The sequence below is a fragment of the Anolis carolinensis genome, chromosome 1, assembly GCF_035594765.1.
Source record: "Anolis carolinensis isolate JA03-04 chromosome 1, rAnoCar3.1.pri, whole genome shotgun sequence".
Lineage (NCBI taxonomy): Eukaryota > Metazoa > Chordata > Lepidosauria > Squamata > Dactyloidae > Anolis > Anolis carolinensis.
In genome coordinates, this window is record NC_085841.1 from 261,961,263 (window position 1) to 261,973,531 (window position 12,269).

Below are 12,269 nucleotides of genomic sequence, written 5' to 3' on the forward strand. Positions count from 1 at the left end.
ACATTCAAATCCCATTCATTTCATTTGCTGACTCCTCCATCTCTTCTTTACACAATTAAGCCTATTTTAAGATACACACAAAAAGGAAATTGCCTCAGTATGTAAGTCAATATTATCTACAAAAAGCCCATGCCATTGTAGACTGCACTTTATATGTCATCATACACACATTAAAAGAACTAGCTTTTTAATTGGAAAAATTAAAGAATGAATTGCAAAATACTTTTTGGAATTGTGAAGAAAATATTTGAGACAAAGGTGTTTTCATATATTCCATCCACACACCACACATTATTTCTTTAAAAAATATGCAAAAGGTTTGTTTTTATACAAGAATACAAACCAGTATCTCATATTATTGCAATTCATAGACTTGGTTTCCTTTTTTCAGTTCTTGTTTTAGGAATGTGTTATTTATATCTACTTGGAGGACAAGAAGAGTCAAAATAGTGTACTTGTTTTACTAATGTTGATATATACATAAAGTGTCTTATGGTTTTATTGGGGAGGTTTCTTGCTCCTCATAAGAGACAAAAACAAAGAGGTTCCTCATAGTTCAGGTATTCTTTTTAGTAGAAAACCCAAGACTGACATAAGCAGCACAATCACAGTCAAGGTAGATCTTGCTGTGGCAATGCTGGTTCAGATTGGGGGGTGGGAATACTGTATGAGTACAAGGGATGCAACTTCGCTCTAGAATTAATTCAGATTCACTGCTATGGCTCTCTGCTATGAAATCGTGGGAGTTGTACAAAGTCTTTGGCCTTTTTTGCCAAAGAGTACTGATGCCTCACCAAACTACAAATCCCAGAATTCCATAGCATTGAGCCATAGCAGTTAAAGTGGTGTTAATCTGCATTCATTCTACAGCATGATGTTTTGGAGAAAAAAAATCCTCACAAATGATGGCACAAAGAGGCTCATTGGATTTATCTTTGCCTTTGCCTACATGCATTTTTTCTACCTCAGGACAATCACATCATCTCTCTGCATTTTGTCTATTTTACCACATTGGTTATCTGCATATAGAAAGGGTATGCTCATGGTATTATTTCCCACCCCATCTCCTTTTTCCCTCCCCAGGTGAGACTGTGAATCCATCACATATACTGCCCCTGATAATATTATGATATTGAGAATATAGAGATTGGATCCTGAGATGCACTAGCAAAACGAAATGTGGCATGTATCTATTTATACATCCAACATCCTATCCGACATTATACATTTATTAGTACAGTAGAATCTCACTTATCCAACATAAACGGGCCAGCAGAATGTTGGATAAGCGAATATGTTGGATAATAAGGAGGCATTAAGGAAAAGCCTATTAAACATCAAATTAGGTTATGATTTTACAAATGAAGAACCAAAACATGTCAGACAACAAATTTGGCAGAAAAAGTAGTTCAATACGCAGTAATGCTATGTAGTAATTACTGTATTTATGAATTTAGCACCAAAATATTACAATATATTGAAAACATTGACTACAAAAATGCGTTGGATAATCCAGAATGTTGGATCAGCGAGTGTTGGATAAGTGAGACTCTACTGTAGGAGAGAGAAAAAACCAGTATGTGCCTGCGTCACACCTTGTACTAACACAAATTTTGATATAGTATGCAACCAATTAGGAGGAAATTGTGAAGGTATTAATTTTTAATATAATTTAATTTATATCCTGTCTTTGTCCTGGTACAAGGATATCGTAATTTCATAGGTGTGGTCACTCCCTTGATAATGATAATGGGACTCAATGATTCTCACAATTTAAGAGAGCACACATTTTAAAAGATGTAAAATATAAACATTAAAATAGAATCAAGCTATTTACAGTATTAAAACAAGTACATTTAGATCCAAGTAAAAGAATAAAATGCATTTTTAAAAGACAAAAAACTCTATAATATAAGTATAGCACCACCTAGCCTGCTCTTTAAAAAAAACTTTGTGTTTTAAAAGCCTGTATGAATAGAAAGGTTTTATTCTGCAACAGAAGGACAGCAAAGAAGGGATCATTGGGGCCTGAAAAGGAGTTTCCAAAGTCAAGGGGCAGCCACTGGGAAGGCCTTCTCTCAGGGTCCCCACCGATGGTGCTTGAAATGGCAGTGGGATTGGGAGAAGATGCCGTCATGTCCTGGATATGAGTGTCCAAACAACATCAGTGTGTGGTCAAGATGACAAAAGTTATTAAAGAAGAAGAGATTGCAAGCTAGGAGAGACTGCTGTAGTTTGCTTTCTCCAGGGTCTACTGGGAAGGGCAAGATCCCACTCACTCTTTTTCTGTTCCCTCTGCTAAATTAACTGATTGGAAATTATTTTTGTACTTTGAATTCAGCTTGCAGCTACTGAAGTAAGCTGAGAAAAATATGGAAGTGTGGATAGGAGAGACAGATGAAAAAATGGTGTGAGAGAGGATGAAGTAGGACTGTCTCTTTTAGCGGCAGCAAAAAAAAAGCCAATGGGATTTTGGCCTGCATAAATAGGAGTCTAGTATCTAGATCCAGAGAAGTCATATTACCCCTTGGTCAGACCACTCCTGGAATCACACTGTGTCCCATTCTGGGCACCGCAATTGAAGGGAGATGTTGGCAAGCTGGAAAGTTTCCAGAGGAGGGTGACTAAAATGATTAAGGGTCTGAAAAACAAGCTGTATGAGGAGTGGCTTAAAGAGCTGGGCATGTTTAGCCTGCAGAAGAGAAGGCTGAGAGGAGACATGATGAGGGCCATGTATCAATACGTGAGGGGAAGTCATAAGGAGGGGGGAGCAAGCTTGTTTTCTGCTGTCCTGGAGGCTTAGACACGGAACAAGGGCTTCAAACTACAAGAAGGAGATTCCACCTGAACATCAGGAAGAACTTCCTCACTGTGAGAGCTGTTCAGCAGTGGAACTCTCTGCCCCGGAGTGTGGTGGAGGCTCCTTCTTTGGAGGCTTTTAAACAGAGGCTGGATGGCCATCTGTCAGGGGTGCTTTGAATGCTATTTTCCTGCTTCTTGGCAGGAGGGTTGGACTGGATGTACCCACGAGATCTCTTCAAACTCGATGATTCTGTGCTTCTATGAAAACAGGACAGTTGAAATGGATGCCACAGTTGCTACGTCCAATTTATTGCTTTTGTGGTCAGCCTTCTGGTGAGGAGCCTCTCTGTGTCAGCTGGGCTGGCCTTTGGGCAGCAGATATATACAGCTGGAGCTGGTGGTCTTAGAAGCTTTTCCAGTTTGGCAGATCCTGAACACCCCATTGGCATTGCCTTTGTGGGGTCAGTGTCACCTCTGCACCACAAGGGGGCAGTAGAGTCAGTCTTTGTTGAATTTATAGAATTCACTACTTTGTATGACCTAAATGAGGCAGCTCTCTCAGAAATATGAAGTGGTTTAATAGTTAGTCTATGACTTTGGAAACTAGGTGGGCCGACTCTGGGCAGGTCACACTCTCTCATCTTTAGAAGGCCGAGGTAAGGCCCAGCTCTGGTTATACTTGGATGGGAGACCACCAACCAATATCCGGTGCTGCAGGCTGTATTTTAAAGGGAAAACCCCCTCTGAGTATTCCTTACATAATAAACCTGTGAAATTCATGGGGAGACCAGAAGTCAACAGGTGACTTGAAGGCACACCCAAACAAATCCCAACAATGGGACTAATAAGTAAAGGTAACGGTTTCCCCCTGACATTAAGTCTGGTCGTGTCTAGATGGGGGTTGGTGTTCATCTCCATTTCTAAGCCGAAGAGCTGGCATTGTCCGTAGACATCGCCAAGGACATGTGGCCAGCATGACTGCATGGAGCGTCGTTACCTTCCTGCTGGAGCAGTACCTATTGATCTATTCACATTTGCATGTTTTTGAACTGCTAGGTTGGCAGAAGCTGGGGCTAACAGCAAGAGCTCACCCCACTCTCCGGATTCGAACTGCCAATGTTTCAGTCAGCAAGTTCAGCAGCTCAGCGGTTTAAGCCACTGAGCCATCGGAGGCTCCATGGGACTAATAATTAAATAGAACAAATACAGTCACAATTCTGCAAGAAAACAAGCACAAAAATTAAAATACTTGTTTAAAAAAAAGCAGTAGAAGAAAATAGGATACAGAAAGACACTATAAGACATCCTGTCTCCTCCAAGTGCATCCATATCTCAGTTCTTCTTTTCTCATGCAACAATTTTGCACAAGAAATATACAATCCTTTTGCTAGTGGCCGTCTGTTAATGGAAGTGTGTTTGGATTATACCAGTTCATGCCACCTAGAGAATTATGGGCTGGGCCAAAGATTCATGAACTGCTGGATTTATGCATACCAACATATTTGACTCTCTGCCTCCAGTTCTGAATAACTTTACTTTCCAACAGTGCAACACTGCACTGCCAATAGTGCCTTTAAACTAAGCAACTGTGAATATTAACTGACTATTAATGAATAATGTTCAACTATCATTATGGAGAGGGCTCCTGGGTGTTAGTTGCTTGTTCCTGATTGGCTGGTTCCTAAAAGGAAGTTTACACTTGAGTAGAAGGCAAAACCTTTGTCCTGGGAAGAGTAACTTCATTCTTCACCTATTTAATGAAGTTTGTGGCAGAAAAATGAAGTTCCTGGAGTGCAACAAGTACTTTCATATTAAGTAGTACGCAGGGCCGGTTGGACATATGAGGCTGCTGAAGCGGCGGCCTCGGGCGCTGGCCGCTAGGGGCGCTGTCGAGGCGTCGACAGCAGCCCATAGCGCCACAGCAGAGATTGCCCAATTCTCCCTTCGTTCCTGGACGCGGCCGCAGCTCGCCCTGGCGACCTGCGGCCGCGTCCAGGAAGGGAGAATTGGGCGATCTCTGCTGTGTGCACGCACACAGCAGAGATCGCCCAAACCTCCCTTCGTTCCTGGACGCGGCCGCAGCTCGCCCTGGCGACCTGCGGCCACGTCCAGGAAGGGAGAATTGGGCAAGGAGGAGGCAAGTGGACAATATCAACAGAAAGGAGGAAACCATGAAAATGAACAAAATCTGGCAAACAGCATTTTAAAACTCTAAAATCAGGACAGTAAATAAAGAAACAAACTCTGAAAACGGGAATTCCAGACATGAAACAACCAGGTAACACCTCCCAACAAAGGATTCCCACAGGTAGGAATCAGCCAGACCTTGAAGCTGCAAGGCTTTTCACTGCTAATCAAGGTGATTAATTGCAACATTCACACTTGCCTCCAACAGACAAGAATTCTTTCTCCCACCCTGGACCTTCCACAGATGTATAAACCTCTCTTGCTTGGTTTCCAACAGACCTCACAACCTCAGAGGATGCCTGCCATAGATGTGGGCGAAACGTCAGGAGAGAATACTTCTGGAACATGGCCACGCAGCCCGAAAGACATACAACAACCCTAAAGGGTAAATGTTTTCCTCCTGACATTAAGTCCAGTCATGTCTGATTCTGGGGTTTGGTGCTCATCTCCATTTCTAAGCCAAAGAGCCAGTGTTGTCCGTAGACTCCTCCAAGGTCATGTGGGATGACTGCATGGAGCGGCGTTACCTTTCCGCTGGAGCAGTACCTATTGATGCACTCACATTTGCATGTTTTTGAACTTCTGGGTTGGCAGAAGCTGGGGCTAACAGTGAGGGCTCACTCTGGTCCCCCAATTCAAATCTGCTGTGGCCTTTCAGTCCAGAATTTCAGCAGCTCAGCGCTTTCACACGCTGTGCCATCAGGGGATATTATTTCCTAAAGGTTGTGAATATACAATATTTCTGATTGGGTTTTTTTTGTCTGTTAGAGGCAAGTATGAATGCTGCAATTAAGAAAAATGATAAGGATGTAAAGGCCTTGCAGCTTTAAAGCCTGGCTGTTTCCTCCCTGAGTGAATTTTTTGTTGGGAGGTGTTAGCTGGCCCTGATTGTTTCCTGTATGGAATTCCCCTGATTTCAGAGTGGTGTTCTATGCGATATGTTATGTGCTTCTGCCGTCTGTGGCCGTGAGAAAACAGAGCATTTACCAGACTTTGATGATGGGAATACTTTGTTGGGAGGTGTTAGCTGGCCCTCTCACGATATATTGAAAACATTGACTACAAAAATGCATTGGATAATCCAGAACATTGGATAAGCGAGTGTTGGATAAGTGAGACTCCACTGTAATTACTACATAGCATTACTATGCATGGAACTACTTTTTCTGTCAAATTTGTTGTCCAACATGATGTTTTGGTTCTTAATTTGTAAAATCATAACCTATTTTGATGTTCAATAGGCTTTTTCTTAATCTCTCCTTATTATCCAACATATTTGCTTATCCAACGTTCTGCCGGCCTACTTATGTTGGATAAGTGAAACTCTACTGTACATGTTTAATGTTTATTCCCTTGTTTTGGGAGTTGTAGTTGGTGACTGAATGTTTTGTTAATTAATTAATTGAGTAGGGAGTTGTAGTTGCTGGGATTTATAGTTTTAATAATTATATATTATATATACTAGTTGTGCCCGACCACGCTTTGTTGTGGCGAAGTATGGTGGTATGGGAAATAAAGTATTGAGGAACTGGTGGTAGTTAAGGTAAAGGGTAAACATGTTGTCGAAGGCTTTCATGGCCGGGATCACAGGGTTGTTGTATGTCTTTCGGGCTGTGTGGCCATGTTCCAGAAGTATTCTCTCCTGAAGTTTCGCCCACATCTATGGCAGGCATCCTCAGAGGTTGTGAGGTTTGGATACCTCATAACCTCTGAGGACGCCTGCCATAGATGTGGGCGAAACGTCAGGAGAGAATACTTCTGGAACATGGCCACACAGCCTGAAAGACATACAACAACCCTAAAGGGTAAATGTTTTTCCCCTGACATTAAGTCCAGTCATGTCTGATTCTGGGGTTTGGTGCTCATCTCCATTTCTAAGCCAAAGAGCCAGCGTTGTCCGTAGACTCCTCCAAGGTCATGTGGGATGACTGCATGGAGCAGCGTTACCTTCCCGCTGGAGCAGTACCTATTGATGCACTCACATTTGCATGTTTTTGAACTTCTGGGTTGGCAGAAGCTGGGGCTAACAGTAAGGGCTCACTCTGGTCCCCCAATTCAAATCTGCTGCGGCCTTTCAGTCCAGAATTTCAGCAGCTCAGCGCTTTCACATGCTGTGCCATCAGGGGATATTATTTCTTAAAGGTTGTGAATATACAATATTTCTGATTGTTTTTTTTTTTGTCTGTTAGAGGCAAGTATGAATGCTGCAATTAGGAAAAATGATAAGGATGTAATGGCTTTGCAGATTTACAGCCAGGCTGTTTCCTCTCTGAGTGAATTTTTTGTTGGGAGGTGTTAGCTGGCCCTGATTGTTTCCTGTCTGGAATTCCCGTTTTCAGAGTGGTGTTCTTTGCGATATGGTATGTGCTTCTGCCGTCTGTGGCCGTGAGAAAACAGAGGATTTACCAGACTTTGATGATGGGAATACTTTGTTGGGAGGTGTTAGCTGGCCCTGATTGATTCATGACTGGATTTCCCCTGCTTTGCTACACCCATTACAATGGTCCACGCTGGCGTGGCACTTCTGAAGGACAAGAGTTCACTTCCTGAGAAAGGAAGTGTCTATTCTCCTGGGGCTCCGTTCTCCCAAACAAAACTGATCTGAAGCTAGTCCGAAGTCTGAAAAATCTTCTGAAGAGATATCATGACCAGGAAACCTTTGTGTAGTACTTGTAGACTAGAAATAACCAAAAAATTAAAATTGTTGCAAAGTTTATTAAAATATTTATTTATTAAAATGCAAGATTGGTGTTAATTCTATGTAATGTTACTATATGAACATAATGTTGTTAATAAACTTCTGGTTGTAAGGTAAACTCTTTTATCCATTCTATTCACCTCTACCTTCTACCTTTTATTTCTCGGTGATTGGGTTTTTTTTGAGGGGGGTGTCACGACCCAGGCTGCAGAGCACCAATAACCATACACAGAGGCCAGAATCTATCTAATATCTTTATTAAGGGAATATATAAAGTTAATAAAAGCAAGTGTAAGAAATAGTTCAGAAGTAGACCTTTCAGGGAAGGTCAGAATTAGTCCAAAGAAACAATGTCCAGTATGAAATATTAAGGTCCAAAGTTGTAATCCAATAACCGAAACACTCACTCTGCCAGGCAAAGTGAGGGGAGATGACAAGGTCCTTTAGTCCATGAAACTTGAGCAAGGCTAAGAAGTAACTTGATTCTTGGAACACAAGGCTTGAAACAAGGCAACAAGGAACGAGGAGCAAGAACAAGATCCGTGGTAATTACTTGGCAAGGTCCGGGAAGCAAGGCAAGATCCGGGGAGTAAACAAGGCTGGGAGCGGAGGCTTGGAAACAGGAACGAGGCTTGAAAACAGGAACGAGGCTTGGAAGCGGGATTAGCACTGTCCACACACACTACTCCAGTAGCTGACAAATTGACTCCGCAAGATTCCTAAAGGGCAAGGAACCTAAATAGGTTCTCGTTTTCCCACCAAAGAACACTTCTCTGGGGAATCAGAAACGAAAGTCAATCTCTGTGCCCAGATGTATGACTCCCTAAAATTTCTCATGGGAGCAGGCTTAATCATCTGAATGCTTTGCTGCGATTCTCAGGCTTCTGCGATTAGCCTGCTGAGCTCCTTTTTGTTGCTGATAATAATTACGGCGAGAAAATGGGGGAGATTTTGACTCAGGGCTTGTTTGGCAGATTTCTGGAGGACAAACCTCCTGCAGGTGCAAGGGCTCCAATTCTGGCTGGGAAAGTTCCCTTTCTGGCTGAAAAGGTGGAAAACCCAAGTTTTCCTCTTCATCCGTCACAACAGCACTAGGAACGGGACTACATGGCCCATGAGTCATCACACTATCCCCCTCCTCAAGCCCCCTCTCAAAATAGGGCTCTCTCCCCGAGGCGCGAGGCCGCGGCTTGGTGGGGTAGGTCTGATGGAAGCGGCGGGTTAAATCGGGGGCATGGACTGTGGAAGCGTCTTCCCATGAGCGTTCCTCGGGGCCAAAACCCACCCAGTCAATGAGATATTGCAGGCGGCGGCGGTGAAAGCGAGAATCCAAAATGTCCTGAACCTCGAACTCCTCCTCCCCATCCACCAAAACAGGAGGGGGGGCCGGCCGGTCTGCATCAGGGCGCACACCATCCGCCGGAAGGAGCAGGGAGCGATGGAACACTGGATGAATGCGCATAGAGCGCGGGAGTTGGAGTTTGAAAGTCACGGGGTTAAGTTGCGCCACCACCGGATAGGGACCAATGTAGCGGGCATCTAACTTCCGACAAGGGCGATGGGAGGGCAAAAAGCGAGTGGACAGAAGAACCCGGTCTCCTACCTTGATTTCGGGGCCCGGCTGGCGATGTTTGTCAGCGTGGCGTTTATAGTCCTCCTTGGCTTGGTCTAGTTGTTGGAGCAAAAGTTGTTGCACCGCTGTGAGTTCCTGCAGCCAGTCTTCTGCTGCGGGAACTTCTGAGGTTTCAACAATAGAAGGAAAGAAACGTGGATGGAAGCCGTAGTTTGCAAAGAACGGGGTTTCTTTAGTTGAAGCCTGGACACCATTGTTATAGGCAAACTCCGACAGCGGTAATAGGGAAGCCCAATTGTCCTGCTGGTAATTTACATAACAGCGAAGGTATTGTTCCAGAGTGGCATTGGTGCGCTCAGTTTGCCCATCCGTTTGGGGATGGTGAGCCGAAGATAAACGAGAGTCTATGCCCAATAGTTTTTGTAGTGCTTTCCAGAAACGAGAGGTGAATTGAGACCCACGGTCTGTGACCAAACTTTTGGGCAAACCATGCAATCTGAAAACATGCTGAAGGAATAAATCTGCAGTCTCTTTGGCCGTGGGAAGGCCATCGCAGGGAATGAAATGGGCGAGCTTGGTAAAAAGGTCCACCACCACTAGGATCGTGGTGAATCCACAGGAAGGTGGTAGGTCAGTGATAAAATCCGCCGAGATTATTTCCCATGGGCGAGATGGAGTAGGAAGGGGATGCAGAAGCCCTGAGGGCTTCTCCCGTCTTGTCTTGGAGCGCTGGCATACTGGGCAGGAATTGACATATTTTTCCACATCCTTGCGGATCTTGGGCCACCAGAAATCTCTTAGGATCAAATGCATGGTTTTAAATAGTCCGAAATGCCCTGCTGGCTTGCAGTCGTGACACAGACGAAGTGCCTTTTCCCTGCCCGGCCCCGGGGGGATGTAGACATGATTTCTATAGCAAAGTAAACCATCCTTAAGCGAGAAGGGAAAATGTAGTCCTTGGCGAAGTTGGTCCTGAGCCCAGGCATCTGCTTGTTGACTGGCCCTGATTTCCTGAGCACAAAGGGGCCCTGGAGTCGAGGGGGTAGATTCAATTGGAGTGGATTTGGTGTTTCCCACTGTGAGCGTGGCAAAGTTCTCGGGCTGCAGCAATTGGGACTCAAAGGTCTCTTTGCGCCCTGCAGCATATTCCGGTTTTCGTGACAGAGCATCTGCCTGCTTGGTCTGGGCTGGGGTTACATAATGAATTTGGAAGTCAAAACGCTCAAAGAATAAAGCCCAGCGTTGTTGTCTCTGATTTAGCTTGCGGGCAGTTCTTAGATGTTCTAGATTCCGATGATCAGTGTGGACCTCAATGGGAAATTTGGCCCCTTCTAACCAATGTCTCCAAGTTTCAAAGGCTGCCTTTATGGCCAAAAGTTCCTTTTCCCAAATAGTGTAGTTTCTCTCTGGGGCGGTCAGCTGACGAGAGTAAAAGGCACAAGGGTGAAGATGTTCTCCCACTGGTTGCAAGAGTACCGCTCCAATTGCCACATCGGAGGCGTCTGCCTGTACGACAAAAGGGGTTTCAGGATCTGGGTGCTGAAGGATTGGCTGTGACGTGAATAATTTTTTTAGTTGTTGGAATCCTTTCTCAGCTTGCTCTGTCCAGCGGAAAGGCTGTTTCCCTCGGATGCAGCTGGTGATTGGATCAGACCAGCGGGCAAAGTCTGGAATGAACTTGCGGTAGTAGTTCGCGAACCCCAAGAAGCGTTGCACCTCTTTCTTGTTGGTTGGCGCCCGCCATTCCAATACTGCTGAAACCTTTGCCGGGTCCATGGTGAGCCCTAGTGGCGAGACACGATATCCCAGGAAATCTACCTCTTGTAGATCAAAAGCGCATTTTTCCAGCTTGGCATAAAGTCCATGATCCCGCAATCGTTGTAACACCATTCTAACGTGGTTCTCATGTTCTGATTGTGATCTAGAAAACACCAAAAAATCGTCCAGGTAGATAATCAAGAACCGGTCTAGATAATCCTGAAAGATATCGTTGACAAAATGTTGAAACGTTGCGGGAGCTCCACATAAACCGAAATTCATGACCAGGGTTTCGAATAAACCGAATTTAGTCTGGAAGGCAGTCTTCCACTCGTCCCCTTCCCTGATGCGAACTAGATTATAAGCTCCTCGAAGATCCAGTTTGGTGTAAACCTTAGCCCCTCGAAGCCGGTCTAAGAGGTCCGAGATCAAAGGCAGGGGATACCGGTTTCGCTTAGTGATATTGTTCAATGCTCTATAGTCCACCACCAAGCGTAGGTCCCCTGACTTCTTTTTTACAAACATCACTGGGGAAGCGGCTGGGGATTGAGAGGGTCTGATAAACCCCTTGCGGAGGTTTGTCTCTAAGAACTCCCTGAGAGCTTCTTGCTCTGGTTCAGTCAGGGAGTAGAGGTGTCCTCGCGGGATCGGGGCCCCCTCCACCAAGTCAATGGCACAGTCATAAGGTCTATGTGGGGGTAGTCTCTCGGCTTCCTTTTCATTGAATACATCCCAATATTCCGAGTACTTCTTGGGCAAGGTGATGATGGGTTCAGCGTCTGTGGCATGACAGACCTTGGCTACAAGGCAATGGTTTTGGCAATATTTTGAAGCAAACTGCAGTTCTCTGTTGGACCAGGAGATGTTTGGGTCGTGGAGTGTCAGCCATGGAATACCCAAAATCACAGGGAAATGGGGAACCTCGGTAACAAAGAAGGAAATCTCTTCCATGTGTTCCCTTATCCACATTCTGGTGGGTTCCGACCACTGGCTTACTGGACCTGTCTTAAGGGGGCGGCCATCGATGGCTTGCACCACACGGGCGTTCTTGAAGTCATGATATTGTAATCCCAGAGAGTCGGCATACTCTCTATCAATGAAATTGTTTGTGGCTCCTGAGTCTATCATGGCATGGACCATGACGGGTCCTTTTTTCACTGACCACAAGGTGACCACTAGGAGAAAAAGGACCCCGGTTGGCGGCTCTTGAGTGGGGTTTTTGACCGGGTTGGCGAGCCTCTCTACGCCCGG